At 32.4% G+C, this 13,070-nt stretch overlaps 1 protein-coding gene across 2 annotated transcripts in view; it reads left to right on the top strand.

The window, feature by feature from the left end:
* Positions 1-13,070, top strand: part of LOC107438855 (cytochrome P450 2A6) — a 40,573-nt gene that overhangs the window by 1,948 nt on the left and 25,555 nt on the right. Inside the window, exon 1 of one of the 2 annotated variants that reach the window (XM_016051255.5) lies at positions 5,334-5,476. The exons of the other annotated variant lie outside the window; for it this stretch is intronic. The gene's annotated coding sequence lies outside the window, so the exon portion shown is untranslated. Of the gene's footprint in view, positions 1-5,333; positions 5,477-13,070 lie in introns of those variants that run through there. 2 annotated transcript variants of the gene reach the window in all.

Raw genomic sequence — 13,070 nt, 5'->3', positions numbered from 1 at the left:
TGGTATCTCCACAGTTGCATTTTACGAAAACAATTTAATTAACTGTAAATCAAATTTATTCAAGAATGAGTTATTCATTAAATGAGCAAGAGAGCAAGTTGGTATCTCCACAGTTGCATTTTACGAAAACAATTTAATTAACTGTAAATCAAATTTATTCAAGAATGAGTTATTCATTAAATGAGCAAGAGAGCAAGTTGGTATCTCCACAGTTGCATTTTACGAAAACAATTTAATTAACTGTAAATCAAATTTATTCAAGAATGAGTTATGCATTAAATGAGCAAGAGAGCAAGTTGGTATCTCCACAGTTGCATTTTACGAAAACAATTTAATTAACTGTAAATCAAATTTATTCAAGAATGAGTTATGCATTAAATGAGCAAGAGAGCAAGTTGGTATCTCCACAGTTGCATTTTACGAAAACAATTTAATTAACTGTAAATCAAATTTATTCAAGAATGAGTTATGCATTAAATGAGCAAGAGAGCAAGTTGGTATCTCCACAGTTGCATTTTACGAAAACAATTTAATTAACTGTAAATCAAATTTATTCAAGAATGAGTTATTCATTAAATGAGCAAGAGAGCAAGTTGGTATCTCCACAGTTGCATTTTACGAAAACAATTTAATTAACTGTAAATCAAATTTATTCGAGAATGAGTTATTCATTAAATGAGCAAGAGAGCAAGTTGGTATCTCCACAGTTGCATTTTACGAAAACAATTTAATTAACTGTAAATCAAATTTATTCAAGAATGAGTTATTCATTAAATGAGCAAGAGAGCAAGTTGGTATCTCCACAGTTGCATTTTACGAAAACAATTTAATTAACTGTAAATCAAATTTATTCAAGAATGAGTTATTCATTAAATGAGCAAGAGAGCAAGTTGGTATCTCCACAGTTGCATTTTACGAAAACAATTTAATTAACTGTAAATCAAATTTATTCAAGAATGAGTTATTCATTAAATGAGCAAGAGAGCAAGTTGGTATCTCCACAGTTGCATTTTACGAAAACAATTTAATTAACTGTAAATCAAATTTATTCAAGAATGAGTTATTCATTAAATGAGCAAGAGAGCAAGTTGGTATCTCCACAGTTGCATTTTACGAAAACAATTTAATTAACTGTAAATCAAATTTATTCAAGAATGAGTTATTCATTAAATGAGCAAGAGAGCAAGTTGGTATCTCCACAGTTGCATTTTACGAAAACAATTTAATTAACTGTAAATCAAATTTATTCAAGAATGAGTTATTCATTAAATGAGCAAGAGAGCAAGTTGGTATCTCCACAGTTGCATTTTACGAAAACAATTTAATTAACAGTAAATCAAATTTATTCAAGAATGAGTTATTCATTAAATGAGCAAGAGAGCAAGTTGGTATCTCCACAGTTGCATTTTACGAAAACAATTTAATTAACTGTAAATCAAATTTATTCAAGAATGAGTTATGCATTAAATGAGCAAGAGAACAAGTTGGTATCTCCACAGTTGCATTTTACGAAAACAATTTAATTAACTGTAAATCAAATTTATTCAAGAATGAGTTATGCATTAAATGAGCAAGAGAGCAAGTTGGTATCTCCACAGTTGCATTTTACGAAAACAATTTAATTAACTGTAAATCAAATTTATTCGAGAATGAGTTATTCATTAAATGAGCAAGAGAGCAAGTTGGTATCTCCACAGTTGCATTTTACGAAAACAATTTAATTAACTGTAAATCAAATTTATTCGAGAATGAGTTATTCATTAAATGAGCAAGAGAGCAAGTTGGTATCTCCACAGTTGCATTTTACGAAAACAATTTAATTAACTGTAAATCAAATTTATTCAAGAATGAGTTATGCATTAAATGAGCAAGAGAGCAAGTTGGTATCTCCACAGTTGCATTTTACGAAAACAATTTAATTAACTGTAAATCAAATTTATTCAAGAATGAGTTATGCATTAAATGAGCAAGAGAGCAAGTTGGTATCTCCACAGTTGCATTTTACGAAAACAATTTAATTAACTGTAAATCAAATTTATTCAAGAATGAGTTATGCAATAAATGAGCAAGGTAGCAAGTTGGTATCTCCACAGATGCATGTTACGAAAACAATTTAATTAACTGTAAATCAAATCTATTCGAGAATGAGTTATGCATTAAATGAGCAAGAGAGCAAGTTGGTATCTCCACAGTTGCATTTTACGAAAACAATTTAATTAACTGTAAATCAAATTTATTCAAGAATGAGTTATGCATTAAATGAGCAAGAGAGCAAGTTGGTATCTCCACAGTTGCATTTTACGAAAACAATTTAATTAACTGTAAATCAAATTTATTCAAGAATGAGTTATTCATTAAATGAGCAAGAGAGCAAGTTGGTATCTCCACAGTTGAATTTTAAGAAAACAATTTAATTAACTGTAAATCAAATTTATTCAAGAATGAGTTATGCATTAAATGAGCAAGAGAGCAAGTTGGTATCTCCACAGTTGCATTTTACGAAAACAATTTAATTAACTGTAAATCAAATTTATTCAAGAATGAGTTATTCATTAAATGAGCAAGAGAGCAAGTTGGTATCTCCACAGTTGCATTTTACGAAAACAATTTAATTAACTGTAAATCAAATTTATTCAAGAATGAGTTATGCAATAAATGAGCAAGGTAGCAAGTTGGTATCTCCACAGATGCATTTTACGAAAACAATTTAATTAACTGTAAATCAAATCTATTCGAGAATGAGTCATACAATAAATGAGCAAGAGAGCAAGTTGGCATCTCCACCGATGAATTTTTCAAAAACAATATAATATATTTTTTAGACACTATAATTAAATAATTAGTAAAAAAATATTTTTTAGAAATAGAACGGGAAACAATTTATAACAGCCTTTTAATTTAATTTATAGTTTTTATTATGTCATGAAGGATTTTCTGAATTATTTAATATAAGTAAGGATGCTACTAAGAAATAGGTTTCGATGCCGGGTGACGAAGTTAGCAGCCTTCAAGTTTCAGCTGGAGGTCATCGCTTTAATGGTTGATTCGATAGCTTTTTTATGTTCTTCCTCTCTTAACCTCTTCACGACGTCATATACAGAAATGCAATTGAAAAATCAACGTAAACGACAAAAATTCACAGTTGAGATTTTTATAAATTTGACATTCCTTATAGGGTACATCTTTATAAGCTACATATTGTAAAAAAAATTTTAAAAAATCAAAAATAAATTTTTTTTTATCAGTTTTTTGTTGATATTCTATCTTAACGTTCATAGCATTAGCAATAGAAGGAGATAAGTTTCTTGGAATCAATCGTGAAGCTTTCAATTGCAGGGCAATAGCTGGGTGGCGACAAAAAAAATTGGCAGCAAAATATTTCTATAGCAGTTTATTTGGGGGAGGAGTAATAATAGATTAATTTATTACTACGTAATTCAAAATAAAAATTATATTGTTACACTTTGAGCCGACGTTAATTATATTTGTTAGAATTAAAGTAGAATCAAGCAACAGATTTGATTTGATTTTATAATCGTCGTTCACCAGTCGACCCAATTTTGGGTTAACGAATACTGAGGTCTTGCGATTTTGAACCCTATCCGGAAGATAAGGGAACTCCATTTCGTGGAGATTCGAACTCTGTTTACACAGGCGAACACTCTGTCCCCTGGGCGACCACGGCTTAGACTGAAAAAATTAAGCCTTGCTCAAACTTAAGCTACCGCTTTTTATTTCTTTCCATCCTGATTCCGTACGAATACATTTATGACTCACTCGTGACAAAATTTTTAAATATCAATCTAATGAAGTAAATGTGATATTAGAACCATCATGCTGTTGATCTTAAAATTATGGAGACTTAAACTCCACGACCATCTTGAATAACAACTTTACTAAAGAAAGTATTAAAGATAGTATTAAAATAAAGATGTGCTTAAATCTAATGCAAATATAAATTTACTGATTCTTCTCTGTTTATTATTATTTTTTTTATTATTATTAAAGAACAAAAATGTGTATAAGCTGTTTCTGTCGAGTATTAATAATATTTTCATTTTAAATAACAATAATTAAAAAAATTTGATGAATTTTTCAAGTATTAAATAAAGTTTCCAAATAACAATGTAAATCAACATACTCAACACACATTTTTCCTCACGAATTATTCCAGTTGAAGTTAAGTGTCTTTTTCAACGATTAGTTGCCAAATCGTGTAGTTCGTCGGCATTGATGAAAAGTTTTGCTCCGAAATGGCTGACGTGTCGGCAAATTCGATGTGAGAAGTTTTACTCATTTCGGCATGGCGAAAATGCAATAGTTTTAGTAATGTAAAAACTGCATTTACTTCAAAAAAACGATAAGATTTAATCCCAAACTAATTAATATTTTCCAATGGTTTTCAATTTTTGTTTAAAATATTGCTATTGCTTAGTTTCAGAAGAATCCATAGATATTTATATATTATGGTGCAAATAAATGTCTCGTCACCCCAAGTTAATTTTTTTAAAAATGAAATAAATCTCTTTTATCTTTTTTGAAAAAAGTTCATGGGAGCGTTAGCTCTTCTTGGGCTAGAAACTGAGACACGTAGACGTTTTCGATAGGAAGTAAGATTTAAAAAGGAGCTTTTCTGTACATCATTTTAAGTTTCAGGTGAAGTAAAAGCTTAAATTTACAGCATATAACAATGTTTTGAATGGTTTTTAATTTTTTATTAAATAAGATTTTGCAGCTTACATAATATTTAGACAATGGTAACTCCATAACTTCTAAATTTTCAATCGATTCCGTTTAAAGTCTGGCAATTCTATGTAGTTTCGCCGATCATGCATGTCTCCAATTTGCAAAAAAAGAAGGAAGAAAATAAAAATAACGTGCAAAAAATTTAAAATATCAGGTTCTTTTTTTTGGTAAATCGAATAAAAATGTGAAAACGTGACGGGGTCCGCAATTCGCAAAATAAACCGACTGTTTAAAAGAGAAAAGCACCCTGGAAATCATTTTTATTAATTTTCTGCTATATGTGGCAGGTGACAGATGTTCTTCCTGACAGATACGTCACTTTCCGAAAGTTAAATAAAAATTCGGATTCTTAAAACTCCTTTAATACACTTTTACTATACAATGAATGTAACGTGCAAAATAAATTATTTTGATAATTAAGTTTTACTAATGATTTCATATTTTGAATGCATAAAACAACTAAATATCATTTGTTCTCGATTTTGAAATAGAAATGATTCTAGCATGGAATTACAATAGTGAAAGTGTTCTATATTTTGGCAGTGCTCCAACTTTCATCCAAGTGCGATGAAATTTCCTTCTGACACTTCTAATAACGTTGCAGTTAACATCTTTTATATAACAGAGCTAAAAGAAGAGAAATTTGATACTTAAATAATTCAATTCCAGCTTAAATGATAAAAATTGTGCTGCTCTGTAGAAGTAATACAAGCTTTTACGCTTACAGCAAGTGAGTAGATTATTTAACCCATTGACTATGTTAAAAATTTTTATGTAGGAAACGTGCGGGCAGTGGTGGACTGCACTCAGTAATTGCCTAAATTATGACCCCCACCCCAAACAGTATTTGCTCTTCTAGTTGGTTACCTTTCTATGTAGGTCTCTCTTCTCATTGACATATGAAGGGTGCAATTTAAAAAAGTCAAGCACTATCTTGGCAAACGGCTTCTACTTGGTCGAGAAGTATATCAAAATATACTATATGCCAAGTTATTAAATTTGAGATATTGCAATCAGAATTAGATTTACAATTATAATAAAATACATTTAAAAATGCTTTATTTAAGCGTTAAACTAAGTATTCTTAGCAAATTTAAAAACTGCTTTAAAAACTTACTTTTTTTTTCTTTTATTATTTTCCCCCACATATATTTATAGATATTTTTATTTCTCGATTTTCTCACAAATTTAGCATAGGATATTATTTATGCCATTAATTAATTAATACTTTCCTTCTAAATTGAATTTTTTTTTTTTTTTGAATAAGAAGAGGTTTCCTCATACGGTAACTTACTACCTATCATTTTAAAAATCTTTTCAAAATTTTATTTGATAATAATTTTAGGGCAAAATGCATAGATTTTATGAAAGTAAAATCATTATTATGTAATATTATTATGCAATATTTTTTATGTAAATATGAGTGTTTGTACAAATCTTTGTCTAATTTATAGAAGTCAGTTAGTTAGATTTAGCAGCCTTAAGAAAGATTTTTTTTAAACAATTTTGTTAACTTATCCTGGGATGTAGCTATGCCTAACAAAATTGATGCTTAAATATTTTTCTAAATATATACTTTTATGTGTATACCTTTTTTTATTTTAAATGTATACCTTTCATTTAATTTATGATGCTTTTAAGGAGAACATTAATATAAAATCAAATTATTTTGTCTATTTTTAATTTTTTTTTCTCGTTTGAAATGATTTTTAATTCTTTCTTCTTTGTTCATTGTAGCTTTGTAGTAAACATTTAATTCTAAGCATCCTAAAATTAGTTTTCTATATATTGAAAATCAAATTTTTACTACAAAGTTACAGAAAGCAAAGAAGAAAGAATTAGTTAAAAATCATTACAAATGAAAAAAAATGGACGAAATAATTCAACTTTAATATTTTGCTTTAAAAACAGCATAAATTAAATAAAAAAAGTATACTGGATTTAAAAGTTTCTGATCGCTTCTGTTAGCGTAGGCAAAATTTAAGTCACTTGACTTTAGTCATGATTAAAATCATAATTTAAATTATTTGAATTTTTTTAAAGAAATCACTAATTTAAATAAGCAGTAATTTTTTTATAAAAACATTAGCTTTAACGAACATAGTTTTTATAACATTAATTATTATTGAATTTAGAAAAAAATTATTTATGTAATTTTTAAATATTTTAATGCTGTATAATTAATAAATACATTCCTTAAGGTAGGAATTTTTAAAAGTCTAATTTAATTGATAATTTATTTTAATTCAGGAAGTGATTTTTTTACTACGAAATAATAAAAGGCATATGCATTGAAATTACTATATAATCTCTTTAATTATTTCATTAAAAATGCATTAATGCAAATCAAAAGTGATCTTTTAAAAAAATAATCAGTCAATAATTTCAACAAAATGATGAAAAAATATTAATTGAAAAAAAAGGGTCTGGTTCATTTCATCGACAATCACTTCATCGACAGGCCATTTCATCGACACCACTTCATCGACAGGCCATTTCATCGACTAGGTCATTTCGTCGACAGGCCATTTCCTCGACAGGGTTGTTTCGTCGACAGGCCATTTCGTCGACAGGGTCATTTCGTCGACAGGGTCATTTCGTCGACAAGTCATTTCGTCGACAGGGTCATTTCGTCGACAGGGTCATTTCATCGACAGGGTCATTTCGTCGACAGGGTCATTTCGTCGACAGGGTCATTTCGTCGACAGGGTCATTTCGTCGACAGGGTCATTTCGTCGACAGGGTCATTTCGTCGACAAGTCATTTCGTCGACAGGGTCATTTCGTCGACAGGCCATTTCGTCGACAGGGTCATTTCGTCGACAGGGTCATTTCGTCGACAGGTCATTTCGTCGACAGGGTCATTTCGTCGATATGATCGTTTCGTCGACAAGTCATTTCGTCGACAGGGTCATTTCGTCGACAAGTTATTTCGTCGATATGATCGTTTCGTCGACATGATTGTTTCCTCGACAGGGTCATTTCATCGACAAGTTATTTCGTCGACAGGGTCATTTCGTCGACAGGGTCATTTCGTCGACAGGTCATTTCGTCGACAGGGTCATTTCGTCGATATGATCGTTTCGTCGACAAGTCATTTCGTCGACAGGGTCATTTCGTCGACAAGTTATTTCGTCGATATGATCGTTTCGTCGACATGATTGTTTCCTCGACAGGGTCATTTCATCGACAAGTTATTTCGTCGATATGATCGTTTCGTCGACATGATTGTTTCCTCGACAGGGTCATTTCATCGACAAATCATTTCGTCGACAGGGTCATTTCGTCGACAGGGTCATTTCGTCGACAAGTCATTTCGTCGACAAGTTATTTCGTCGATATGATCGTTTCGTCGACAAGTCATTTCGTCGACAGGGTCATTTCGTCGACAAGTCATTTCGTCGATATGATCGTTTCGTCGACATGATTGTTTCCTCGACAGGGTCATTTCATCGACAAATCATTTCGTCGACAGGGTTATTTCGTCGACAGGGTCATTTCGTCGATAGGGTCATTTCGTCGACAAGTCATTTCGTCGACAGGGTCATTTCGTCGACAAGTTATTTCGTCGATATGATCGTTTCGTCGACATGATTGTTTCCTCGACAGGGTCATTTCATCGACAAATCATTTCGTCGACAGGGTTATTTCGTCGACAGGGTCATTTCGTCGATAGGGTCATTTCGTCGACAGGGTAGTTTTGTCGACAGGGTCATTTCGTCTACAGGGTCATTTTGAAGACAGGGTCATTTTGTCAACAGGGGTCATTTCGTCGACAATATTAAGAAAAGATTATTTTGTAGGCAAAGTCATGCGTAATTTTGAAACTAGTCTTATGATTTTTTACATTAGACGTTATGCGCCTTGCACTTCTTTGTAATTTAGTATATTTCTGATGAAATTTTTTAATCCTATCCTGATGCAAAATCTTAATAGTATGTTGAAGTTGCCGGAAAAAAGCTTTTTATTTGAAAATTGCCTACTCCTCTATTCACATTACGTTGCAAAAACGAAACATTACTTGTATTTTACACATTTAAGTTGTATATTACACAATTTTTTTCTAGTCATAATTAACACATTTGTTTCTAAGATTAATTTTTAATGTACATTATTGTAGATTATCATCGCAAAAGCAATTGAGTATATATTTTAAAGAAGTATATATTTTAAAATATATTGAGAGTATATATTTTAAAGGCGAGCAATAAGTCCTTTAGAAAGTGTAATCGGAAATGGAAATGTTTTTAAATATCATGTTTGATATGTGTTCTGAAAAAGAAATGTGAATTTTTGGTACCAAAACAAAAAAAGTGGAATTTTGAATGTTGATAGAATATTTTGTGAAATTTTGCCCTTGTGGTTTTTGCAATGTGTGAAAATTTTCATAATTATTTTTTCTCATTTGTAGTCTACTGAACAAATTTGATATTCTAAATATATATGCATTTTTTATTTTCATTTTTTCTGCATTTTAGTTTTGAGCCTCCTGGCTTGTTCAGGCAGAAAATAATCAAAATTTTGATTGGCGATAAGTCGTGCTAATAGTTGTCAGTAAGCGTTTGAAAATTGTGTTTTCATCCTGTGCAGAAAATCAGTTAAAAATTTATACTATTAAAAAATTGGTCAAATTTTAATTGCAAGATGTTTTTTTCTTTTCCGTAAAGTAAGAGTTACTTATTCTTACGTTTAAATTCCAGGCTTGACTTTTTGTTAATTTTCTTTTAAACAAAATGTGTCTAATTTAAATCCTGCAAATAGAAAATGAATTAATTCATCATTTACTTACTACTATTATTATTCCTATTAAATTATACTATTATTATTCCTATTAAATTATACTATTATTATTTAATTATAATAATAGTATAATTCAAAAATAGTATAATTTGATAATATTAGATTAGAATTGAATAATTAATTCTATTACTAAATCCACTATTCATAGAAAAAACACATTTTGTGAAGAGCAAACACTAACACGCTTGCAACATTACGCCCGTGCTTCTAAACATTTTTGGTAAGGTGAGTAGCACTTTAAATATTGTGGGAATCTACAACCACCTCGGTAAATACCTAAACATCAAGTTTGTGTTCCTATTGTTCTTCGAAATCTTTAATAGTAGTAACGAAACTAAGACTCAGTTCGATTGTTCGAATAAGCATATTCCTGTCCTAATGTTAACGATGCTGAACAAAAAGTTTAAAATTGCAATTAAAGTGAACATTAAGAAATTACTTTTCCATCATAAAAAACCTAGAATTTTTTTTCTGTTGTTGTTGTTCATTTACGTCGCACTAGAGCTGCACAATGGGCTATTGGCGACGGTCTGGGAAACATCCCTCAGGATGATCCGAAGACATGCCATCACGATTTTAATCCTCTGCAGAGGGAATGGCACCCCCGCTTCAGTAGCCCGACGACCTGCACGCGAAGTCGAGCCCTTTACGGTAGAACAGTTTAACGAGGACCGATATCGCACACTCTCGGTCCCTACGCAGACTGATCCAAGTGGTCACCCCCCCCCCGCACACTGACCGCAGTCAGTGATGCTTGACTTCGGTGATCTGCTGGGAACCGTGTCTTAACGATCAGTCAACTGCGGGACGATTTTTTTTCTACTTATGCAAATATAATAATTAGGTCTATGATTATTTTCATTTCTGTGAGAATTCGACTGAAGTCTATGTTTTTGTTAAAATTTATGTAAAAATGTTGAAAATTTTTACAGCAATAAATTTAGCTTTCCCCTGCTTGAAATAGTGTCTACATTTTCATTGTAATATATTTTTATTACTTTTAATTCTAAAAATATATTTTATTAATTTGATTTGATATTAAAAATAATTTGATTGTTAACGTCACACTATATTAACTGGTGACCACGGTCCGGATATCATGCTTGGTAATGTTCTGAAGACAATCCTTACCTATCCAGAAAATAAGTGTCGAGCTATTACGATTTAGATGTAGAAATGTAGATTTCGATACATCAACCGCTTAAACGCTTCTCAACTACCTATTAATTAATTTAAAAAGCGAACTTCTTTTAGTGCAATTGGAACAATAAACAGCCATAAAGAATTTTACTTTAGTATAAGATTAAATAAGTGCATTTTTCTTATTAATAATAGAAATATTTAGATTAAATCTCTGAAATAGTTTCAGAATTACGCATGACACTATCAACGAAATGACCCTGTCGACGATATGACCCTGTCGTTGAAATGATCCTATCGACGAAATCACTTGTCGACGAAATCACCCTGTCGATGAAATGACCTTGTCGATGAATTGACTTGTCGACGAAATGACCCTGTAGACGAAATGACCCTGTCGACGAAGTGACCCTGACGATGAATTGACCCTGTCGACGAAATGACCCTGTCGACGAAATGGCCTGTCGACGAAATGACCCTGTCGACGAAATGACCCTGTCGATGAAATGACCCTGTCGACAAAATGACCCTGTCGACGAAATGACTTGTCGACGAAATGACCCTGTCGACGAAATGACCCTGTCGACGAAATGACTTGTCGACGAAATGACCCTGTCGACGAAATGACCCTGTCGACAAAATGACCCTGTCGACGAAATGACTTGTCGACGAAATGACCCTGTCGACGAAATGACCCTGTCGACGAAATGACTTGTCGACGAAATGACCCTGTCGACGAAATGGCCTGTCGACGAAACAACCCTGTCGAGGAAACGGCCTGTCGACGAAATGACCTAGTCGATGAAACGGCCTGTCGATGAAGTGGTGTCGATGAAATGGCCTGTCGATGAAGTGATTGTCGATTAAATGAATGCGACCCAGTAGTTCAAAAGGTTACATTATGATGAAAGATGGCTGGCGCAATATAATCTCGCCAAACGGTAATGCAACACCAAACACAGTGATTAGTTTGTAATAATATAATAATTTTATCCATTTTTAAGAAATATTAACTACTTTAGTTCCATTTCTTTTAAGCAATAGTAGTATTAAAATCTTATATCAGATGCTTTGAATTGTAAATTTTAAAAAATCCAATAAATTTTATTTAAAAAAATATCCGATTCAAGTCGATTTGGAATCAATCCGATTCAAATCGATATACGATTTTGGAATAAAAAAAATAATGTTTGCCAACCATGGCTTCTGGTCACAGTTGTAGTAATTAACTTTTTAGTGTGTTAACGGTAAAAACTCGAATATTTTACGGGGAAATAAAAAACAATATGCCGAAGTTTGGACTGGTTTAAGATTCATTAAAATCAAAGTTATAAATATTAAAATAAGCTTTTTACAAGTTAATTAAAATTTGGAGCTGCACCCAGAACTTTTACTTTTTAACTAATTTAAGACAACAAGCTGGAAAAACTTTTTAACCAATATTCCTGAAAGAATTGCATCTATAGAAGAAAGAATTTATAACTAAATACGAGACGCTTTCAACAACTACTTGGTCCGCATTCCTAAATCAGTTGAATTTCAAGCATTTCGAGTTTTAAAATTGTACAGTCAAAAATCAAGACAGTATGTTAAGTATAATAAACTCTTATTAAATACAGAAGTGGGCAACCTTTGTGCTAAAATACAAACTAAGGTAGACAACGTTAAAGAGCACAAAAATATTATAAAAGCAGACAGCTGTTTCGGATGCTCAAAGGGCAACCTTCATCACTGCAACAGAAAACAATGAACTTGAACTGAAGTAATTTACGCAGTACCTTTCCGCGAAGCGGACACTACACTGTTTCATCGAAGATGATGCCCGTGGGCACCTGGAATATTGTCTTTAGAGAAAGGTAGGGCCACAGAGAAGTTTCTGTGGACGTCTTCCGGGGGTTCTCCATGTCTAAGTCTTTGTAGCCGGGAGAAGGGACTGGATCAGGGAAACTAGTTCCGTATCTTTCATGAGTTCTTGGAGTTCTCTCACGATGTGAGTAAATCTGGCTACTGGGTTGGCAGGAGTTCGATGTTGTTGTCTCTTCCTGGGTGCGTGCTTTCTCTTTGGCCTGGCTGGGCAGCCTGTGAAACAGGCAGGGTGGTCCTTCTTGCAGTTCACGCATGATGGTGGTTCATTCAATGGTTTCGTGCATTTGTAGGTGAAATGCGCACCTGCGCACTTCATACACGCCGGCTCCTCGGTGCATTTGCTCTGCGTGTGGCCGAAGCCTTGACACCTATAGCATTGAATTTCTTGGCGGCCGCCACGAAATCTTTCCACTCTGACTGGCGCGTTCAGCAATCGGTTGATTCTGAAGATTTCCCGGTGCTTAGGATCATCGGGCAGGATAAGCAGGTAGAGTGGGAAGAAAACAATGAGAGAACAGA

Source organism: Parasteatoda tepidariorum, chromosome 1, assembly GCF_982258835.1.
Source record: "Parasteatoda tepidariorum strain Cologne lab strain chromosome 1, Ptep-v5.0, whole genome shotgun sequence".
In the NCBI taxonomy this organism is placed as follows: Eukaryota; Metazoa; Arthropoda; class Arachnida; order Araneae; family Theridiidae; genus Parasteatoda; species Parasteatoda tepidariorum.
This window is presented reverse-complemented; position numbering and strand designations above follow the sequence as displayed.